Source organism: Lingula anatina, chromosome 5 (genome assembly GCF_051362555.1).
Source record: "Lingula anatina isolate TDL-2025a chromosome 5, LinAna3.0, whole genome shotgun sequence".
NCBI classification, from domain to species: Eukaryota; Metazoa; Brachiopoda; class Lingulata; order Lingulida; family Lingulidae; genus Lingula; species Lingula anatina.
The window spans coordinates 15,823,345-15,845,042 of NC_141771.1; the positions used below are offsets into that span (position 1 = coordinate 15,823,345).

Genomic DNA, 21,698 nt, shown 5'->3' on the forward strand with positions numbered 1-21,698 from the left:
ATAATAGTATATATAATAATGCATTGTAATAAAAAGTGTAATGGCGCGTTTAGAATCAAATGTTTAACATGCTGTCGAAAAACACGAAATTACCTAGGACCTCTTGAATCAAAGAGCAGCGCCTTGAAAACAAATTAGGAATGAAATATCTCCATGATACGCAAATGGAGTGGTATTGGCAATCCTCCGCATTTCGTTGTCTTAAATTAACTAGTAATTTTCTCATTATTTCTAATTTTTCATTTTTGTGCTCCAGGTAGCGGTATGTCCTACCTATCTTGTCAAAAGTTGCTTTTGTGTTAATTTATTTCATTCACCAATTTATTTATTTTCTATCGTTTACACATAGAGAACATATATACATACTTGCATACATATAAACATACATGTACATATACATGTAAATATCGGTATAAACACATATAAGTACACATGCATCTAACCACTTACGTTTGCATCTTTGTCCGCCAAGTAGTTCGTATTGTCGAGCTGCTGGAAGTCAGTCGCACTGGTGATAAGAACACTAAGTAGAACTATTAACAGGGCAATGAAGACACCATAAGATGAGGGTTGACACCGCCTGGACCGCATGCTGTAAAAACAAAACAAAACATAAAAAACATGGAATAATAACCGTGATTTTGACACCCCCCTCCCTTAAACCAACTCTCGGAATATCTCGCATTATTTCAAAATAATTAGCCGCATATAGTCTTATCTTGGACGGTCACCATCGGATGCTCATGATTAATACCTCATGACGCGCGAAATAAAGGAAATAAACATTGGGTTCAAATAACGTTTCCCTGAAATAAAAACTGCCTACATGTTATTGTACACTGCACTTGTAGTATAATGATAATAATAATAAAATAATAATAACAATAATGATATTGTATAAAAACAAAAACCAACCCCTTAATACGTTGGTTATTCTTCTTTGCTTTGCTTGGTCGGCTACGAAATGTATCGTCCTCGCACTCTAAGTCTTTTGATATGTGTTACATATGTTTTGGCGAGTGTGGTGAGAGAATGTAACTTGTCGACCACGCAAAGGCAGGAACTTAAGAACTATAGACGGTACATTGTATAATGCAATTATATAGGGATCTCACGGGAATGAACTTATTTGACGTCATTCCATCCCTGCTCTACCTGAGTCAACCTGCCAGGAATACCTTTTTTTATAATTGTTTCTTAGAATTGAACCTTACGAAAGAGGAATTATTAGTTTGTGTAGCTTTGAGATGATGAGAGAAAGGCGCATATCGTGCGTGTTCAAAATGCACATCTGCATTATTAAATATTTTTGTGCATTTGCACATGTACTACACGTTTGTATTGACTACAGGGGTTTGATGGGGACAAAAGTGAACTCTCTCTGTGTGTGTGTGTGTGTGTGTGTGTGTGTGTGTGTGTGAGAGAGAGAGAGAGAGAGGGTGCTTGTACATGTATTTGTGAGGGTTGCTTTCAAAGGATGGAAAATCTAAAATTGTAGCGTATGTAATCATGTAGTAGCCAATGGACCTCATATCTCTGTACCAGTTTTTTTATTATCTAATAACAGGATGATATCGTATAAATCCGTGCCACCAGGAAAAGCTGATAACTCATTTAAAACCACCATAGCTTTCTTTTTTAAATAATAATAATAATAATAATAATAAATGTTTGAAAACATTCACACACACACACACACACACACACACACAGAGAGAGAGAGAGAGAGAGAGAGAGAGAAAGAGAGAGAGAGGCACTGCAAGGAAGCAAGGGTGACTGCACTAAAATGCTCTTTCACCACCGTACGTGCGTGTATTGGAAATGAGCCAATTGCTTCAGCAGTCGATCTTTATCGCGTCTCAGGCTATGAATTCCGATGTTCAGAATCTTCAATTAGTCCACTTTTGGTCTAGCCTTGGAACAGCGCTGAGCCTTAGTTTACCCGCTAATCATAGTTTCGTAAAGTTGTAAAATCGCTACTGGACTAAATAATTGGCAGGTCACTTATAATCTTGAAGTTAACGTGACAGGTAAGACGAGAACATTAATTGGAATTTAACGGTTGCCAATATTGGTTATTCCCATGGTATTTCTCATCATTTTGGTATGAAGATTTGAAATAAATATATCGCACACCAGAGCTTGAACACCATTCCTGTAGCCGCAAAGGTATACCATATCCAAATCAGTTCACAGAAATACGACCCATAAACACAGGCCTTTTGCATGTTCTAAAAGTCAGATTCTCTGGTAGTAGATAAAAAGGCTTATCAATTCTACTCGACCTTAACGGAAAAATGGAAAATTAAAACTCGAAAATAGTTTTAGGTACAGTAAGAAAAACCTTGGTGTACAAGTATAAATCGCTCCAATTTCCTTTTTTTTTTTTTTTTTTTTGTTATTGCTGTATAAATTTCTTTTAACGCACATGTCTTTTAATCCGGCTCATTTTCAACACAGCTTAAATAACCAGATAGAAAATATTTAATACATCCTAATTGTGGGGCATCGAGGATTAATGTCAGCAATGTCCATCGGATTTTGTAGATAATTACGCATGTTCAAGATCTAGGCTTGAATATCACAGAAAAACTCCAGGGATGTATATTATAAAAAAAAACGAATATGCATTTTGTAACCACAATAAATGTCTTGTCACTACAAAAAGGCATAATCAAGACTTTAAAAAGCCGCACCAAGCTCATGAAAGCAAACGTTTGGTTTGCCATTCCTCAAACAAGGTACATTTTGTCGGCTGCATTCAAACTGGAAAGCTGTGTCGCTGCAATTCTGCTATATTAGCCATATGTCCTATGCTATAGTTAAAACGACTCTTCGTATGAGATCCATATTTCACAATAAATACCTTCCAAACAACTCATAGAAATATAATAAACTCTATTTTACCACCAAAACGGCGTTTATCGCAAATATGCAATTATTCTCGAATCTGTCATAGCACTAACAGTAACATTATATGGATCCGTGATTTTGCCGCAAAATAATTTATGTAGTTTGAACACCCCTCTCACGGAAACCCCCTTTTTAAAACCAGACATGTTTATGAACAGTCATTTTCTTATAGTCACATGTATGACTATGGCATCCATTTGTACATATGCAACATTATCAAGTCAAATGCCAACAGAATGCCAAACATACAAGTCTCACTTTACACGATAAGTACCCATTATTGTCAATTTTATTTGGTTTTTATATACTCCACTTTGTCCTAAAGACCTTATGTTCGTCCCCTCCCCGTCCCCCCCCCCACACACACGCATGTACATGCACATGCGCTCTCCCCCCCCCCCCACACACACATTTTCGCAAATGTCAAAATATCTGCAAAATTAAACACAACGAACAGAAGCCCGCTCTATGGAGAATCTTTAATTTCCTTGCCTCACTCTCATTCAGTTCGTCACTATCCCAAATTCAGTTGGCCTTTTGACCATGTTTTAAACTCTCTGTTTTGTTCCGCACACCGTTAATAACTCATTACAGAATTCCACATCACCTGAATACCATGGCTTGTCACGCCGAAGAACGGATAAGCTTATCACGACTATATTAAACAGTGTATAATTAAGCCGTATCGCATGATAGAAAAGTCGCGAAAAAAATTTTTGATTAATCAGGCATGCTGCAAAACACGCTGGTTGGAAGGAAAACTAATTGTGACCGACGTGGACCACATTATTTGTAACTGCTATTATTGATGAAGATTTATATGGAATTATTTCCTCTGATACGCATCCTTTCTATTAATCTTTATCCCTTAAACTTTCTGTTTATAGTGACGGTTCCAGTTGAGGCACAGCGGGACACGTCTCCTGAACTCCCCTTTTCGCCGTTGTCAAAAACACTGAAAAACCATACCCTCTACCATTATTATTGTGGACATATGTGCTAAGGCGACAGTGCAAAGATTGGCCATCTATTTAACCAGAGACATATCTATTAATATCTAGTGAAAAATCAATCTGTGGCCCTGGTAGAGGGTAGAAAAAACAGAACTATAGCTTGAATATAAGGCTCCACACCCAGGCAGCTTGCTTAATGCAATCAGCTTAATTGAATGGCTTGCCTCCTCCTGACGTTGAATAGAATACAGAAAATATGGTGATTATACTAGTACGTTGGAAACCAGAGGAGATGTGTCATTCAGTCAAACTGATTGCACTCAGCAAGAGTCCCAGCAACTTTGGATCGATTTACGTAGACCGATGGTGTTTATGGGAATGGGGTCTAAATTTTGGACGGGTTCCAAACGAAAGCATAAGACACGTGAAGTGAAGGAACATAGAAAAATTTGCATAAAATATATATAAAAAAACAATTTGTTTCTCATAGACCAAGAGTTAAAACGCAACTTGAAAATAAATGCACCACTGTAGGTATAAAAAGAAAGAAACAGTGCAATGTAGAACCGGGAATGGAAGCGAAATATAATATGGCCTCAAAGATGTTGGTATGTTGCGGCATGATATTGAAGGGAAACGTGTAATGGCTTCGACGGAATGTCTACTCGAGACTTCAGAGGCTTTGACCTCAGAAAATGTGTTTTCCATCGAGGTAAAACACAATGCATAGCCTATATATCTCACGTAATTGAGCATCAACAAAATCATTTTAGTCCGCTTTCAGAAAGGGAAATGAATGAATAAATTGAGCAGATAGAAAATCGTTCGTACTTTGGACATCACTTTGTTTTGTTGGAAGGCACTTTTGATTATCATTTAACGCATTCTGCACGAATGGATGATACATTTAACAGGAATAAAAACATGTTTGAAAAAAAAAACGCAGCGTCAGTTGATGCATTAGAAACAATACATCGCTATCTTCTGTTTAAATAAAACAAAATGAATCTCGACAAGTAATTAACGTATGGCCCGCGAATGTAAATTTGCAACCATAAACATCAATGCACTTGTTTCAATTAAGGAGTCAAGATTTATCTTTAAATGCGGCAAAACGCAGCAAATTTGCTGCAATATTGCTGCAAACTGCAGTTGATTCTTGCAAGTTTGCAGCAAATTTGCTACAATATGGCTGCAAAGTTGCAACAATACAATTTTTCTCGCAAACTCCTGCACACCTGTTGCTACAGACTTTTCATTTTGCTAAGGGCGGTTATACATTGATACCACAGAACTTAATATAACCCAATTTTTTTAAAACTGGAATGTTGCTTTAACTGCTTCAAAATTGTTGTTACAGGCAACGTTAAAATTGTTCATATTGGTTCTCGAAGAAAAAAAAGAATCCACGTGATTTGTTCTGGTAAACGATAATTCGAGTTACAAGATGAGCAGCAATGCCAAAGTTGACAGTAGCGGAGACACTCATACATGTAGCAGGCTAAGTCCTATATGCCTTACATCATTTTGCAAGCGACATCCACTCATTGCCATCCGTACTTTACCACAAAACTAGCAACAGAGTCATATTTCCAAGAAAGCATTCAAATGCACTGTAGATAATGCCCTTCTCGTTTGAAATAAATGTGTTTTGCTCACTTGCACGTTGCTGTGCTTTGTGCCTCTGAAAGAATTATCAGATTATTCATATCCACCTATAGGTATTGTAATGCAGTGAATGTCTTTGAGAGTAAGGTTTATGAAGTTTCAGCAGAAAGGGAGCTATATAAATTGGATCACGTTTCACCTTAGAATTGTATTTTATCTTAGAATTATATCTTAACACGACATGCGGCTGAGATTGTGATAATATTAGGTGACATTCTGTGCATGGATGGTGTAATGATAAAAAAGCACTGTGTTTTATATCGCATTAATTGCTGGATATTTTTGTAGGCCCCCTCCCCCCCCCCCAAAAAAAAAAAAAAAGAAAATTTGAGTCACACCAGCGAAGCACACATTTTGTGAAACATTTGTATATTTTTTATATATTCCATAATTTTTGCTGTTTTAATTTTACTATTGTACTATCCAATATGGAAAAAAATTGAAGTAGTTAAAAGTGATTAAAACAGTTATGTAAATATAACGCAAAAAAAAAAAAAAAAAAAAAGAAAAAAAAAAAAAAAAACGGGCATCAATCACACGAGTTTTCGCTTTATATAATTGAGACTACGGCACCTTGCAGCTACAGGGTAGATCCCATGGCAAATAAACGCACTGTTCACTTTTTGTGTAATTACCCTTTGTCTCTTCTTGTGCTCCCTAAATCTAGGATCCTTCAATAACTTTTAAGATTCTCCTTGAATTCCGACCCCTTTCATGTGTATTAGTACACGGTGTACTGAGCTATACACTGGTTGCTGTAGTTAGACAGATTACGATAATAAATAATGGATGATGGAGGGTAATTACTTTATGATACCGGCCACTCTTCTTGTTGTTTTACTCAATGAACGTCTAGGGTGTTATTAAGCGAACGGCATTTAAAAGGCGGGCCAGATTAGAAAGCCCAAAGGTGTTATTTGTACTAGTTACAACACGAGTCGGCCATTGTATACTAGCTACAAACAAGAGCATAATTTTTGTGGCGCAGCCGATTTATCGACTTATCCTACGGTTGGCGCTTCGAACAATAGGGCCACGGGATTAGATTTGATAGTTGATCGATCTTTGATTTCACACAGATCGGTGTTTAGAGATAATTCCCCTAATGTTTTAATAAATTGATGCTGCTAGCAGTGCGTTTGGATTTCAAATTAATTGGTCCCTGGCGCGTGCAGAGTAATGTTATACGATTTAAACGTGATCATAAATGAAAAATTATCAAACACAAGCCGTAAAACTTTCCCCTAGCTTACGGCCAACCTGGCCTTGGACCTTCATCAGACTGATGAAGGCCCATTTTTGCTCGGTTTAACGTGGTTTTAAACCGTGAACATACATGAAATACGGGACGTACATATCCTCAAACTTGAAAAATACTTAATACTAAATATTCTGTATATTCTGCTATAAATTTGCAATTTACGAAAAAAAATAAAAAATTACCGCTTTGCTTTTATTTAAGTAATTTAAGTATATTTAAGTATATTCCCATTTTCCCAGTTTCTTTTAAATGAATGGATACCGCACTTATTTTTCTCACATTAAAGTGTTAATTACAATAAAATAACCTCAAGCTTCCTTCATTCTAAACAAGCATTTAGGCTTACATGTAGATCCATTATAAATATATCTAGTTTATAACAAATACATAAGTTAGATTTTAACGCATCTTTAAATATCTACTGTGTTTAGTACAATGTCAGAGCTGAAGTTCTTACACGTACTAGTACGTCAAGGTACTCACACGTTTTGCGTTCCGCTTCGAAGCAAATATGGCAAAACCAGGGGGACGACTGCGTTCACGCTTGCTCTACTACGCAATTCAGTTACATGTAACTCTACATCCTACCGGATAAGGAACTTAGCGCAAGCGTCATTAATATAGAGGAATGGTAAATAATAACCACAGAAGCTGTGGGAGACAGACTAGCTGCCAACAAAAACCACCATTCACCCTTGCAAGAGTGTAGATGGAAATTATAAACGAGAACGAAAGAGAATGAGATTTGTGCCGAGCTGCGCTATAGCTCGTTAAGACAAAACTGATTAAGCTCAGCTATTTTCATGCTCTGTTGCTTTATTGGTGTAATAACTTAAAATTAACTAAAAAATGAACAACAACAACAGTGCAAAGTTGTTTTGTAATACAGCAGATGATAAATTGAATTTAATGCCCGTTTACATACAAAATTCCATTTGATGTGGCGGTCTCAGGGTAGATCAAAAAGAACTGGAACGTATAAACAAAACAGCCCCACAGGCATTACCATGTGACATAAAAGCATTGCCTACTAGGGTTACACACATCCAATATCATCATTCAAGTCTGTCTATCAAAGATAACCCGCGAGGGAAGCGTTTTTCGATGTTCAGCTAATGGCGTAATCTGTTACGACAGCCCCATCAACGGCAATTAATGGGTCGTCAATGGGATATAAAAGATGTCGATTTTACACATTTAAAACATTTTCCTGCTACAGGTGCCTGTAATATGTCGAAGTCGCCCAGCGAAAAAATTAATTCTGTTGCCAAAAGATAGTATTTTCATAGGAGCTTGTTCTGTGAGCGTTTTTATTCCCAACACCCTACTAGAGTGTGCACGAGTGCCGGGGAAGATATTGGTAATTTCCCCCGAAATTCAGACCAAATTTTGACTCGTGAAACTGGTCTATTGACATAAATGCATGCAGTTCTCCAAATTTCCAAATGTCTCTATCCCAAATTTTGTGGTACGAACACACAACACAATAATTACTTTGATGTGAATATTAAAATGAAAATTATTCTTAAATTTGCCAACCAGACCAATTCAATTAAAGCAAATTAAAACGAAATTTGTGCAATTACAATAAATAAAAAAAACAGCCTTGTAGAGTTCATAGTCAGTATCTCACTATTGTATTTAAAAGAAGGATTTCGCCGACATAATAAATACCCATAAAACTAAGCAACTTTCCAATCGCTTTACCCCACATACATGTACAGTAGTATGGCTGAACATCTCATCTGTGATCGGATTTTAAATGCCTGTGACCCTTCAACTTCCAAGATAAAACTCTGCGTTTGCAGCGGTCTACTGAGTATACCATTCAATCATCAAGAAAAATGCCAGAAATATTATAACGGAATGGGTTAATGCTTTGCATATTGCTATAGGATATGTTAAAAGTAGCATATGAATCTCAATTATGGTTTTCCTTAATCATAATTAACGATCCAAGAGGTTTTAATAACAGATTTCGAAGCTTAATCGCTTTTAATTAATGACCCCGCCTTCGCCAAAATGACACATGACTTTCGTGGATGATTGATATGGTGACACCAATGCTGTGACAACCGTATATTTCATAAGGCGATATCAATGAAAACAGCGTGTTGTATTTCAAATGTATTATACCATGAAAAGTGCCATTATTCCCCTTCATTATTAAAAGTGGTTTATTCTATACTAGAATTCAGAAACAGCACAAATTGCGACTTAGTAATCCTGGTTCCGTATTTTCTATTCTAAGTAAAGCGTACCGCTTCACCTGAAATTTAAGCATGTTTGCTTCTTATTTCAGTTGACCATATTGGAAGAGACATTGTTTGTTGACATTTTGAGAGAATGACACTTACACTGTACGACTTTCAAATATCTAAAACGTGGTGGAAATCATCCGTACTCTCTCTCTCTCTCTCTGGTTAATCTTATCATCTTCTGTGTATCCACCTTTTTCACATATGCATTGCAGACCTTCGGTAAATGTTCCAATACACGTAAGAATGATTTCTATCTTTGTGTAAAGCAATATCAAAAAATATTTTTCTTTCTTTTTTTTCTAAAAGGAGTCAATGTATAAACTAAGCATTTGATCTGCTCACGGTTGGGTCAAGGAATCAATGTTCACATGTCAGTGGAGTCGTGTCAACATAATTACGAGTACAGCACGTTTCGCTCGTCTCTATCTTATTGACTCAGGATAGTTAGTACAGTTCAATTGGCTCCCTGATTGACTTTGATGCCTCGGTAAAGGCCAACTGTCGCGACAAATTTGAGCGTCATATACTAGACTACTGGTGACATTTCCCAAACAATGAGCGCGCTATGCTGCGACACAAAAGAGTCAATCGAGGCACATAGGCGGACAGAGGAATGATGCAATGTTGTATGGTGTAGTATCGACCGTGCTAAGTTTGGGCTATCTAAGTAAAGAAACCGACCCAAACGATATTTTCTCCATGCAAGTTGACAAGGTGGCTGTTAAAGTAGAAGAAACGTGATCTCGCGAAAACGCATCTTTGCATGTAATACACATGTATAGTGTAAGGACATTCCACTCCAAAGCTGGTTTAGCTTTTGATCTACACAATATTTGTCACCCGGTCGCATCTCTCTCTAATCTGTACACATATCGCGATAGCATGCGAACAGTTTAGGCAACGAGGTATTTATGGGCAATTTACATTTACAAGGCATAACATGGTTGTCGGAAAGCACTTGGTTCAATTGCTTTAATTGCAGAGGTAAACAGCCTGATTATCGAACACGACATTGCATTATACAATTGCATCCATGAATCACCGGTTTTCTTCATTAAGATCTATATTTGTAAACCACACATTTTTCTTATTAAGCAAACGATATTATCGAAGTTTGCGTTGTATAATAGAATGAGACATGCTTTTCGTCGACTAATGATGGTTTGGCCGGTTAAATATCGCATTCACTGGGTAACTTTTGTACACCGATTAACGGCGATTATCAAATTAACTATGGCATAAACGAGCCGATTAGACTATTTGTCCCCAAATCACCATAGGATTGACTTCCTAATGTGGATATCGAACATTTTGATGGCATTTTGACCACTGCGTTAGTTGCCCGAAAAGAAACAAGACATTTTGGGGGGGATTACCATTTGTTGGCTCCGAGATGTATAATTTGTAACACCAATTGACAATAGCTGTTAGACTTAAATATTAGATCTATGTATTTGGTCACCAAGGAATCCATATCTGCCTATCAGTAGTTATTTCGAAATGGACGTCGGACTTTAAAAAAAAGTGACATCGCTGCACATTTCGAGATGGAAATTCTTGAACGTTGTAGTTTGTAAGAGTTTATATACAGCGAACGCTAATAGAGCGACAGAAATTCCAATAATATTTTTAGAGACTGACTTCGTGGTACAGCAATTATTAGGAAGTCACAGATACACAAATTTACCGAGGCGAAATTCACCGAAGTACATTGTGCTATTAGACTATAATTTACATAAATCACTTTCGAAGTTTGAAGAGTAGGCCTATTACTTATTTCGGTAGACATTTGGTCTACACGCCAAATCTGAATATTGTCGTGACAATCATGCGTACATGAGAACCACATTAGAGACAAATTATTGTAATGGCGTATTGTAACAGCCGTGGTGCCAGGAAGTTTTGCGGCCGGAAGAAGTCTGGTACGCCATCCACGATATCTCCAGTGACACATTTTGAACTGCAGTATACTGGACATGTTCCTTAAGTTGACAAATGTGAAAAGTTGGTTATCAAATGCTGCCAAAGGGAGAGAAATGAATGCGGTTATTATCATTTAGCCAACCAGTGTTTCTATTAAGGAGAATTATGCATAGACAAGCATACAACACTGCTTAGATCTTAACATAGCAAAACCTCACAAAACTTCCCTTTATAACCAAAGTATGCCCTATCCAAAACCAAATAAAAATGACAACGTTGGTTTTTTGAATTTATACAACTGTCATAGGTGAATGAGGAATAACACAAAGCCCCATGTTTGCATTCGTTTTTCCTGTCTTATATTTTCACACTGAAATAATGTATCTCCATGCACTGAACAGTTAACGTACGCACTTGTCATGATGCGTTTTACAAATATTCCATCGAAACGCACCACCTGATACTTTTTCGCATCCATTAAAACTGTAACAAACTATAACACACGGATATATCGCGAAATTATACGACTATTTTCTTATTATTCTGAAAATGTGAAAGGACCCCTGAAATCTCAGTTTAGTCAAGTCAATGACACGTATCCCTTGATGAATTATATTGCTTGAAATATCAGTTGTACTCGTACTTCAAAGTATCTCCTCAACTGATTGTATTCAGCAAGAGTACCCACGGAGTTGGGTCATTCTTCATAGACCTATGGATCCACGAAGCTATTCAATTTATTCTTTTTTTAATTCCCCAAAAAATGGTGCCTGACAGGAAAAAGATTAAATTAAGTTAATTCAACCGTTATGCTATAAAAAATCACTTTGTACAAACACTGTTACAAGTTATTCCTGGTGGAATGTTTAAATGTTTGACTTAAATTACCTACTCAATCAATCCAAATATCTGACTGCATCAAAATGAGGTTTATTCAGATCCTAGTGCTGATACGTCTAGGGATCTGTGCTTAGTTTTAATCAAATGTATAAACGGTGTTTCAATTCTTAATCGAAGATGAAAAATACCAATCAACACATTCAAAAACGCAAAAAGTATATGAAGCGTTCCTTGGTGGCGGGGCTGGCAAATTTTAAAGTTAAAATTAAAATGTTAAAATTAAAATGTTACACTAACACCGGTGTGACAGGAATGGTAGTCCTAGGAATGGAACACCGGGGTCCCTGTGATTGGTAAAAGTTAGGGGTTAGTTTGAGTTTTAGGGTAAGTTTTGGGACTAATTTTACATGTACAAAGTAATGGGGAAAGGACAGCGGTTCCTAGCCGGCTACCATTCCTGATACACCGGCTTATCTGGGGTATCAAAACTGAATTAAATGAAAGGCTTTCGGCGTTTTCGTGTCTTATTGAATGATAAAGATCTATCTAGCTCTCAAGGAGTCGGAATCTATAGCTGAACAGGAATTATATCAGATCACAATAAACGGTGCTTGAATAAAGGTGGTCCACCCCCACCCATCCCCCCACCCCCCTTTTTAACAAAAACGAAAAATAATATTAATAGTAATCAGGTACATTGGTGGAAATACGCAAACGTTTGTTAATTTGTTGAGTATAAATATAACTTAATCACATTTCTCAACTGAATATTAAAAAAATTAAGGACAAATGAAGCGGAAACTGCGGTTTCGGATCCAATTATTTGACGTTTAATTGATACAGTGTTCCCACGCCGAGGTGGCCCTGTTGTCGAAGTCCTAGGCCCGAGGCAGTATTCTCCTGCCGTTACCCCACCTGTAGTTGTACCAATCTAATTTCTACTATTACAATATCGGCAATGGTCCCAAAGAGGGAAAGACGCTGTCTCAAATAACTCGTGAAGGAGATCCTTTGGGACGCCGTTGAATCATTCATTAAATGTTATTTATCTTTCTTGATTTTTTTAAAAGCGCAAGACATTATAGGAGGATTTAAGCTGTCAAATGTCTTTTAAAAGTTATTAGAAATGGATTTCTAAACAGTAAGAAATATTACCATATTCAGCTCGTCTATGTAATATCCTTGCTTGCATTGTGCACGAGAGAGAATGAGAGAGAGAGAGAGAGAGAGAGTTTTCTATAAGCACCGCTATGCCGTTTGAACAAACAGATAAGTTTGTTATTTGTCTACACTTATTCGTATACTACAAAAATGTACATGTAATACTTTTTGTTTAATATCTGAATCGATCATGGTCCATTCTAAATGTTTCTATTACCACATTACAAACTTAATCTTCGAAGTTGACCTCAGAACTGGCTTATTGACATTGGGAACGACTTCAATTACAACAATTAGCTGTGCTCTGCTTGATAATATCATCCCCATTGAGTTCCCGTTTGCAATGTCTTCTCATCCGGAATGCGTCTGTATGTGTATTTGAATCACTTTTAGGCACGCATTAACGTATTGATATTCGAGACTCAACTGATGTCCCCCTTTTTCTCTTCAAAATCAAAATTAGAATTTACCTGCAATTTCACTGCCACTTTCAGGACTTTCATGCTGAATTCCATTGAGATAGTTTGCTAACATTTTCTTCTTTGCCTGCTTTTAGTCCATAAGAACTAAACTTTATTTCATCTCCCGAAAGCACTGACCTTGTAATTTTTCGAATGATAAGGTTCCACAATGTCCAATTAGCACTTCAGGACACTTTTGCAATGTAATGTATATTTATAGACGGGAAACTAGTGCAATTTGGGACCAAAGCTGCAACAGATATATTATTTGATTTAAAATGAATATGACCTATGCTATAAGTATAGATCATTATTCTTTGTAAACTGCCATTGACATTTGCACGATTATTTACCGTTTAGCGATAGCATGGCCGGATGCAGTCGTATATTAAATACAATCTAATACTCAATGTTCCAAATAGCGCAATGTACGCAAACTTGTAAAAGAATATGACACATTCGCGAAAAACAACCCATCTATTTCGACGAACCAAGTTGTACATATATTGCCACTATTAACAGAAATGCGATGTCGAAGCATCTGGAAAATTAGCCAAACGACCGTTTTATTGTCTACTTTATAGACCTCTATCTCCTGAACAATACTCCGGAGACGGGTTGAATCTTGATTTAAGACAACTCGCCTTCTTTAATGTTGTGGGTAATATTCAATGTATGTAGTTCGGGTCTAGCTTAAGCCTTCTTTTTCACATCCGGTGACCTAGTGACTTATAGTCTGGCAACTTTTTTATTCTTGTGATGGTCAAGAAGATTGACAATTTAGGCTACATTGGACAATGTGAAATAAACCGCAAATGTACCTGTACATCACATTGGTGTTTATTCATCGAAGGTGGGGGTGGGTCGAGTAGGAGAATGGTCAGAGAGGCCCATTAGTCAATGCTTATACTGCAGCCATGCCAAGCCACGCTCTTTTTTTTTTTTTTTTTTTTTTTGTCTGACAAGGACACTTGTACTTACTTTACGGCGTCAAATCCGTACATCTCTTCGATCTGCCATAATTCTTGCTTAAATGCGAAACTAACATAGACTTACTTAAAAAAACGTAGTTGGTTACGTCTTGCTTTGAGAATAATTTCCGGATATTTTATGGCGAAGGAAAGAAACAAAATGTGATTTGTACGTAGCATTGCCAGGTGCTTCCGCTATTTATAGGCATTTTTACAGAAAATTGTAGATACCTTATGGGTTTTAACATGTGAATAAGCTTATATTTACAAAGATAATGGGCATGTTCATATCTTCATCCTCATCTGGATTTCAAGACAAAATGACTTTATATAAGACTGTCACTTTACCTATACATGTACATATGTATATTGCTTTGCGAACGAGCCGTATGTGTAAGGAACCCATACATGTTGATATTCCATCAATTGTTTCTGCCTACAGAAAATATCCATGATACAATGTACGCGTACTTTTAGAACAAAAAGAAGAGTATTATTGTTGGCAATACTTTCCATATCTTTATGTTTCGATTGGATATGTGAAAAAATGTTATCCCAACTAAAAACACGTCCTCATCCACTGCTCAACTGGCACACTATAAGCTTTGTGTGATATGCCTGGGTATTGCGTATATAGTAACATCAAAATTAGCTGAATTTTGATAACCAAACATAGCAATATTATGGAACCTATTCGAAACTGCACTTCGGTTAGATTAAATAATGCGCTTATTGGTCAGTCACAGTATCTGATGATAGGGCGTTGAAAATGGCAGTGGGCAGTTCTCTCTCTCTCTCTCTCTCTCTCTCTGTGTGTGTGTGTGTGTGTGATTGGGTCTTGTTGACAGGGAAAGGACAGAATAATTGACACAATTACTTAATATCAACATTAAAATGCCTGAAAGTTTGACACATCCTGGATACCTTCACATTTTTACCGTCAATTATGTTTAATTTCAAATTGGATTCTTCTGTCAATAACGTAACCAACAGATAGTATTACATGTGAATAACGCTGGCTTTGCCAAATCTGAAACCGCTAAGTCACTAAATGACAAAAGACAGTATATATATAAATAGTGAAGTATATTGTAGCACGTACGTAACCTTCCCATTCATTTGTTTTAAAAGAAAACATATAGTGCACCTTATTGTTTAAGATCCGCTGATCAAAAACGGATGACGCATGCCTTTACATCACTTTAATGAATTACATTAATGCTGATGTGATTTTTAATCACTTCATACGGTTTTGTCTCAATTTTCTAGGAAAAAAATCACTCAGCTTAAGGTATCTTGTTTAAAGACAAAACCTGTTAACAGGAAACTGTGAATGGAACAACCTGAATGTATGTTTCGGGTCTATTTTTCTTGCAGTTTTCTTCAACGATCACCGTAATACGAAAATAGTATTTTATTGAATGCAAAAATTGTAAGTGTGAAATATTTCTTGAAGTACACTGTGTCTCTTGTGTCTTGCAGCTTACCTTATTATTTGTGTAATATCCTCTTGCTTTATCTCTGGTAACCTTTGTCAGCTAAACGTTCTCGTAGGACAAATAAAGATAATTTTTTGTCCAGGTATTTCAGTCTGTTGGACAGCAATGGTCGATATATGCCCTTTGTTTCGCTCCTTTGTAGGCAAAAAAATAGTCTCCCTCTTAGTGTGTCAGCATTTAAAATGTCTCTCTCCTTTGCCTCATAGAAAGCGTCAAATTTTGTCACAAAGACTTTCACGCGTCCCGAAGAATAGTAGATCTAGAAACGTTTGTTACGTTTGGGCGGGAGAGCGAGGGCCTGCCTTTACGTTGCGAGGCAAGAACTCCAAATCAGTGCATGGCCTGTGTTTGAGCGCCATTTAAATGCCCTCAGGGCGGGGAATTAGTGATAATTCCGTCGGCTTTTAAATCACCCACGTGCTGGGCGCCTAGCCAAGCGCTGATTGTCAGTGGTCTAACATATACTTAATATCGTCATTGCTTCATTGATCTATGACAACACGCGTTGCAAAATGAGCGCTCCCTTTCAACTCTCCCGCAGTGCGGGCTTGGCCTCGCTCACACTACGGTTTCGATGGATCGGTTTTGAATAGACCCGCAGCCACGATCTCCTGTATAAACCCGTTCAGATCGAGGCTCAAAATTGGTTATTGTCATCAAACAGATACACCTTGCTTTAGTCGTCACATTTGACTTATTTAGAGCTATTTTCATTTGCCAATACGTATTTTTTTCTATATAGCATTGTGAAATGAATTGTGGTTTAACATCAACAGTGCAATTAGGATGTTTGGCTTATATTTCTTGGTTCAGAAAAGAAGCTTAAGAATAAAAAAAAACAGGTCGTAAGTTTTGACTTATTCAGTCTTTAATTTCAGAATCCAGTTCCATAGGAAAATTTAGCCGAATAACTAGCGTGTTCGGGTTTAAGATCATTTGCGGAATGGGCACCAGACTACGACAAACCAGTTCAGGAACGATTCGGATCCCTCGGTGTGAACGACAGTCCATTCGCTCGTGGCCTAAGGACATTGCAGGCGTAAGTTTACCATCACCATTACCATTGCCAGCCGATTACATACATTAATAGCTTAGAATACCTTGTAGTTAAAGTCGTGTTGACATTGATCATATCTCTATAGCTTTTTAACCAAGATCAGCGCGTTAGGTAACGAATGGGTTACGTCCAGAATCCGCTCCACTGTCCGGAACAAACAAAGCGGTTAACGGGCATTTTATACCGGTTTCCTTGTAAAAGAAACCTTAACTGTATTCTTCAGGGTGTAAAACGGTTCTGGGTAAAGGTATTCGGAAATAGACTCAACATAAAACGTTGTGCGAATTAACTATAGAAGCGTAAACCCGTTAACGTTTAGATATTGAGAGAGAACGCGAAGAAGGGAAAATAGAATCACGCGACTGCCGACCGTAAGAACGGCTTAATTGACCAGTGTCGGCCTCGGGCGAAAAACAGGTATTTTTATCAAGTTGAACAATGATACAAATGGTATCATATTGAAAAGCGCCGATTTTTCCAGGAGTTTTTTTCAAGAGATCGCTGTTTAAAAAACGGAGGCCATGGGAGCATGTAGAAAGAAATAAGTTATATTAAAGTAGGTGGGGGAATATAACTGGGAATAAAAGTAGGAAAAACACCAAACGATGGCGGCAATTATTTAATTTGGTAATGATGACTTTTGGATGAGACCATAAGCAATAATAATATGTGATTAGGTGAAAAAGCCTTTGATGGCGGTCTCGGTGGATTTGCGCGTTTTAGCACTAAACCGCACGGTGTACTCAAAATTAGGTTCTGAAATTAAGTCTTTGCTTGCAAGCATATCTTTAAATCAAGCACTAAATTAAAAGCACGTTCAAAGACGCGTTATGGTGATGTACGTGGTTATTTGCAACCCACTGTCTATTTGTATTCTGGTTTGCTAGTCGCCCTCTTGTCAACACCCATATTTAACAGTACATATCGGAGTATACTTGGCATTAAGGTTGTAATATGACGTCGGAATGAATTTACAAACCACACGGTGTTATAAAGGTAATTTAAGTACTAGAGTACCAGCGAAAAAGAGACGGATCAGAACCAACTCGATTAAACTTTTAACCACGCACCTAAAAATCATAAAGTTTTAAAAAAATAATTTCAAGATTTCCTCAATTTCAACGTCCATCAATCATATGACTTAATTGCGAGTGTGGATTTTTTGTTTTATGGAAACTGAATTCAAAGCATCAGTTTGAAGTCTTAGGCTGGAATTTCATGGGGGCAATTTCGGTTGAGTTGCTGTTGCCATTTGTAATATATTTATGCACAACACAAAACACTGAAATCTACCTGCCTGCGAGACGAGACTTTTAGGTTGTCAGCCTAGATGACGTTAGCACACCCACGTGACGTCTACTCCCTACCCACGTGACAGCTGCTTCCTACCCACGTGACAGCAACTCCCTCACCCCGTCAGTTTATTGTATCATCATTGCATCACGACATTTCACGATTATCTAACGTGCACGTGTTAACCTTAATACTTCCCGAAGGGAAACAAAAATTACAACTGTGTATTGTTGTCGACGGTAACCCCAAGATACAGGAAATAAAACTACCCGGATTTTGAACCCATCTGAGTGCAAGAGACAGCTTCAAGTGCAAAAGTCAGGTTCTTTGAAATAAACGTTTGGCAGATCCAAAATGTACAGAGGAAAAAATTATGAGGTCTATGGGAATCATTTTCGAAAAGGGAAAAAAATGGGTAAAAATATGTACGCATAAGTTTAAATCAATTAGTCAAACCTTATACAGACTAGTACCTCATAATTTCACTTATTATAATTTTTTTTATTTATTTATTATTTTTTTGACTGCGCTTACCTCTCTCCGTCAAAGATAACGCAGCATAAAGTACATGGGATATCTAAGGCCTCCACCCAGGAGGTCACACATGTAAAACCTCACATATCACGCAACCCATTGTTTCTCCCCCGACTTTACATCAGTCACCATACAACTACAGCTTTCAGCCTTTCCTTGCCGCTTCCGTTTCCAATTCTGTTTCGTTTGTGTCAAACCCTCACCGCCGCTTCCTCTTCTAACTCTGTTTCGTGTTGTTAATACAGCGTCCTTGTAGCTCATGGCTGATTCAAAGAAAAGTGAAGTTATCTATCAAACGTTCCGGGGCAACAAGTACATTAATAGAGGTCTGGACTTTCAAACGGTCTCTGAAACGTTACACTTCCCAGGTTTTGTTTTAATTCTTTTTTCTCCGACATCCGTTTCCGGTTACCCTTTGGAGTTCGTTTAAGTGGGGCAACATTTAAAAGGCTGTCCTAGCTATTTTTTCTGTATTATTTAACGCTGTTGAACGTCACATTAAATGACCAGGGCTTACCTGGAAAACTATATATAAAAGTGCCATTTTCATAAAACAACATCACTTCTTGGAAGGCATACTCCTGGGCCTTGTGCTATTTGAGCAAAAACCTATAAAAAGGATTGAGTGGTGAATCATTTTAGATATTTAAAGATCTGGGTTTATCTTAATGTTTTTTAAAACCTTAAATTTACTTTAGACCATATCGAGTTGCCTTTTCCATAAAACCTTTTATTGAAATATTAATGCTAGTTGTGTTACTCTGAATAAATTTCGTGTGACCTCAATTAGACAAAGATGAAGAGTATATAAAAAAAAATACTGGATATTTTGCTCGAGGTGTGACATGACCAAAATTAGTCAGACCGTTTGGAGATCCAACAAAATAAATGAGGTTTTTAATCCATGCTGCTTTGAAAGAAGCAAAACCTACATGTATTTGTACCTGATTCCTATTTTGACTTGTACATTTTGTTGAAAATATGGACGTAAAAGAAGAACATGCCATAAGTATTCTAACGTTTAAATTAACACTTTTAAATGAAATGATAAATCGTGCCCATTTAAAGTTCATTTAAACAGATTCATAAGCTATGATGAAGGAAAACAAACAGCCCATGATCTGTAATGCTATTATAAAACGATAGAATTTATTTTCTAAAGATACCCCAGTGAGTCTTCTTAACAACCAAACGCGTTTATTAAACGGTTTTTAAATATAGCTTATTATCTACTGATGATCAAGTAAAGTCAGGACCTTCCCATGTGCGAAATGATCCGAGTGGACACGAAACAGGGAGAAAAATAAAGAAATTGGCATAGGTTTCTGTTGAAAAGATCTCTAGATCTACATGTAAGACTATTTCTTTTTAATATAGGGCGATGGATATATGGGAACATTTGTTTATATTTACATAATGATAACGGAATTAAGAACGTCCATAATACGTTAGATATTGTACATGTACTCAGTATAAATTTACACTGTATATACATGTAAAGTAGCATCTCATTAAAGATATCAATTTTAGGGTGCACACACACACATGCCAGATAAGCATTTTGATCAAAGATTTTGACTATGAAATGATAATGAAAGTTTGCCAAAATCAAAACAGAACGTTTAAGATGTAATGACGTAGTTTCAACGCCAACGAAGAGTATTAGTAAACCAAATTCAACATTCCGAAATAATGCGGAACGCGTTATTTAACCCGATAATTCTGCTTTTTGGGACAAGTCACCATTTTGCAACTATAAAGCCGTTGAGTAGCCGACTATAACTGATTAAACAACATTTCCAATAAGCTGAGCTGTGTTTCCGTTTTAGTTATTGTGCAATGCATGTTTGCAGGTTTCAATGCAATCGAGGTCAGTACGGGATTAAGAGCTAAATAACGGTCTTAAAAAGGTAGAACACGCGGTAGGAAGTAGGACCCGCGGCTACGATCCCCTCCCTTGGCTGCGATCAAATACCAGTAATCCCTTTACTTACGTATGTAACCTACCGCTTACACATGTGTGGCTTACCGGGTACTTATTAAAAACAATGTGCAGTGTGACAAAATGTTTTTTGTGTGAGGCTTAAACTTTCGACCCTTCGTGAAAAGATCTTGGTTTTACTCACTTATGGATTGTCTCTGTTTTTTTTTTCGTCATAACACAAGTGCCAAATGAAAAAAGCTGTTTCCTCGAATATACTGGTAGCTACTTATGGGCCCCACGCATTTCGAGAAACTTACTACCACAGCTGCGTTATTGTTTTTGCCAAATAGTTTTTGTGAGATAATGTACAAATTTAAAAATTGGGAAAAATATTGATTAATTAAAATCGTGCTTGTTGGTTTGATTCAATGCAAATAAATGGAGTTTTTTTCTCTCCGCCATTTCTTGACGTTCAGTCAAATGTTAAACACTTTAGATATAAGTGCTAAAATTCAAAATTTTCAACCCCAACAGAAGTGACGCGAATTGCCATTCCTGATTCGCCTTGAATAAGAATCGAGATCGTCTGCTCTTCGTACCGAGTGACTCGTGCACCCAAGACAGGCTTAGGATATCCGGTTTCCTTCACACTTCTTGAGCGACAATAGCCAATTCTGCAAACAATTCATTAAAGGATGACAAAGGTGTATTATTATTTCGTGTCTATTTCTAGCAATGAAGAAATGTCATCAATCACCCACGATGCCATTAACACTAATATATAGTGAGGTTGACATGGACATTCTTCATATCTGATATAACCTAATTCTATATTTAAAAAAAATCACATGTATGTATCTAAAGTGCGTTACTGATTTATGATTCTGTAATGTATTTCTGTACATTTTCACGCTGTTTTATCGCGTGGATTAAGTACAAAAAAAACCCAGGAAACAATGTGCTGTTTTCTTTCTTTCTC

The 21,698-nt window shown here is 37.0% G+C and overlaps 1 protein-coding gene across 2 annotated transcripts in view; it reads left to right on the forward strand.

The window, feature by feature from the left end:
• LOC106159610 (uncharacterized) overlaps positions 1-21,698 on the forward strand; it is a 59,462-nt gene that overhangs the window by 24,762 nt on the left and 13,002 nt on the right. For both annotated transcript variants that reach the window (XM_087013955.1, XM_087013954.1), the window contains exon 3: positions 16,790-16,950. The gene's annotated coding sequence lies outside the window, so the exon portion shown is untranslated. The remainder of the gene's footprint in view (positions 1-16,789; positions 16,951-21,698) is intronic.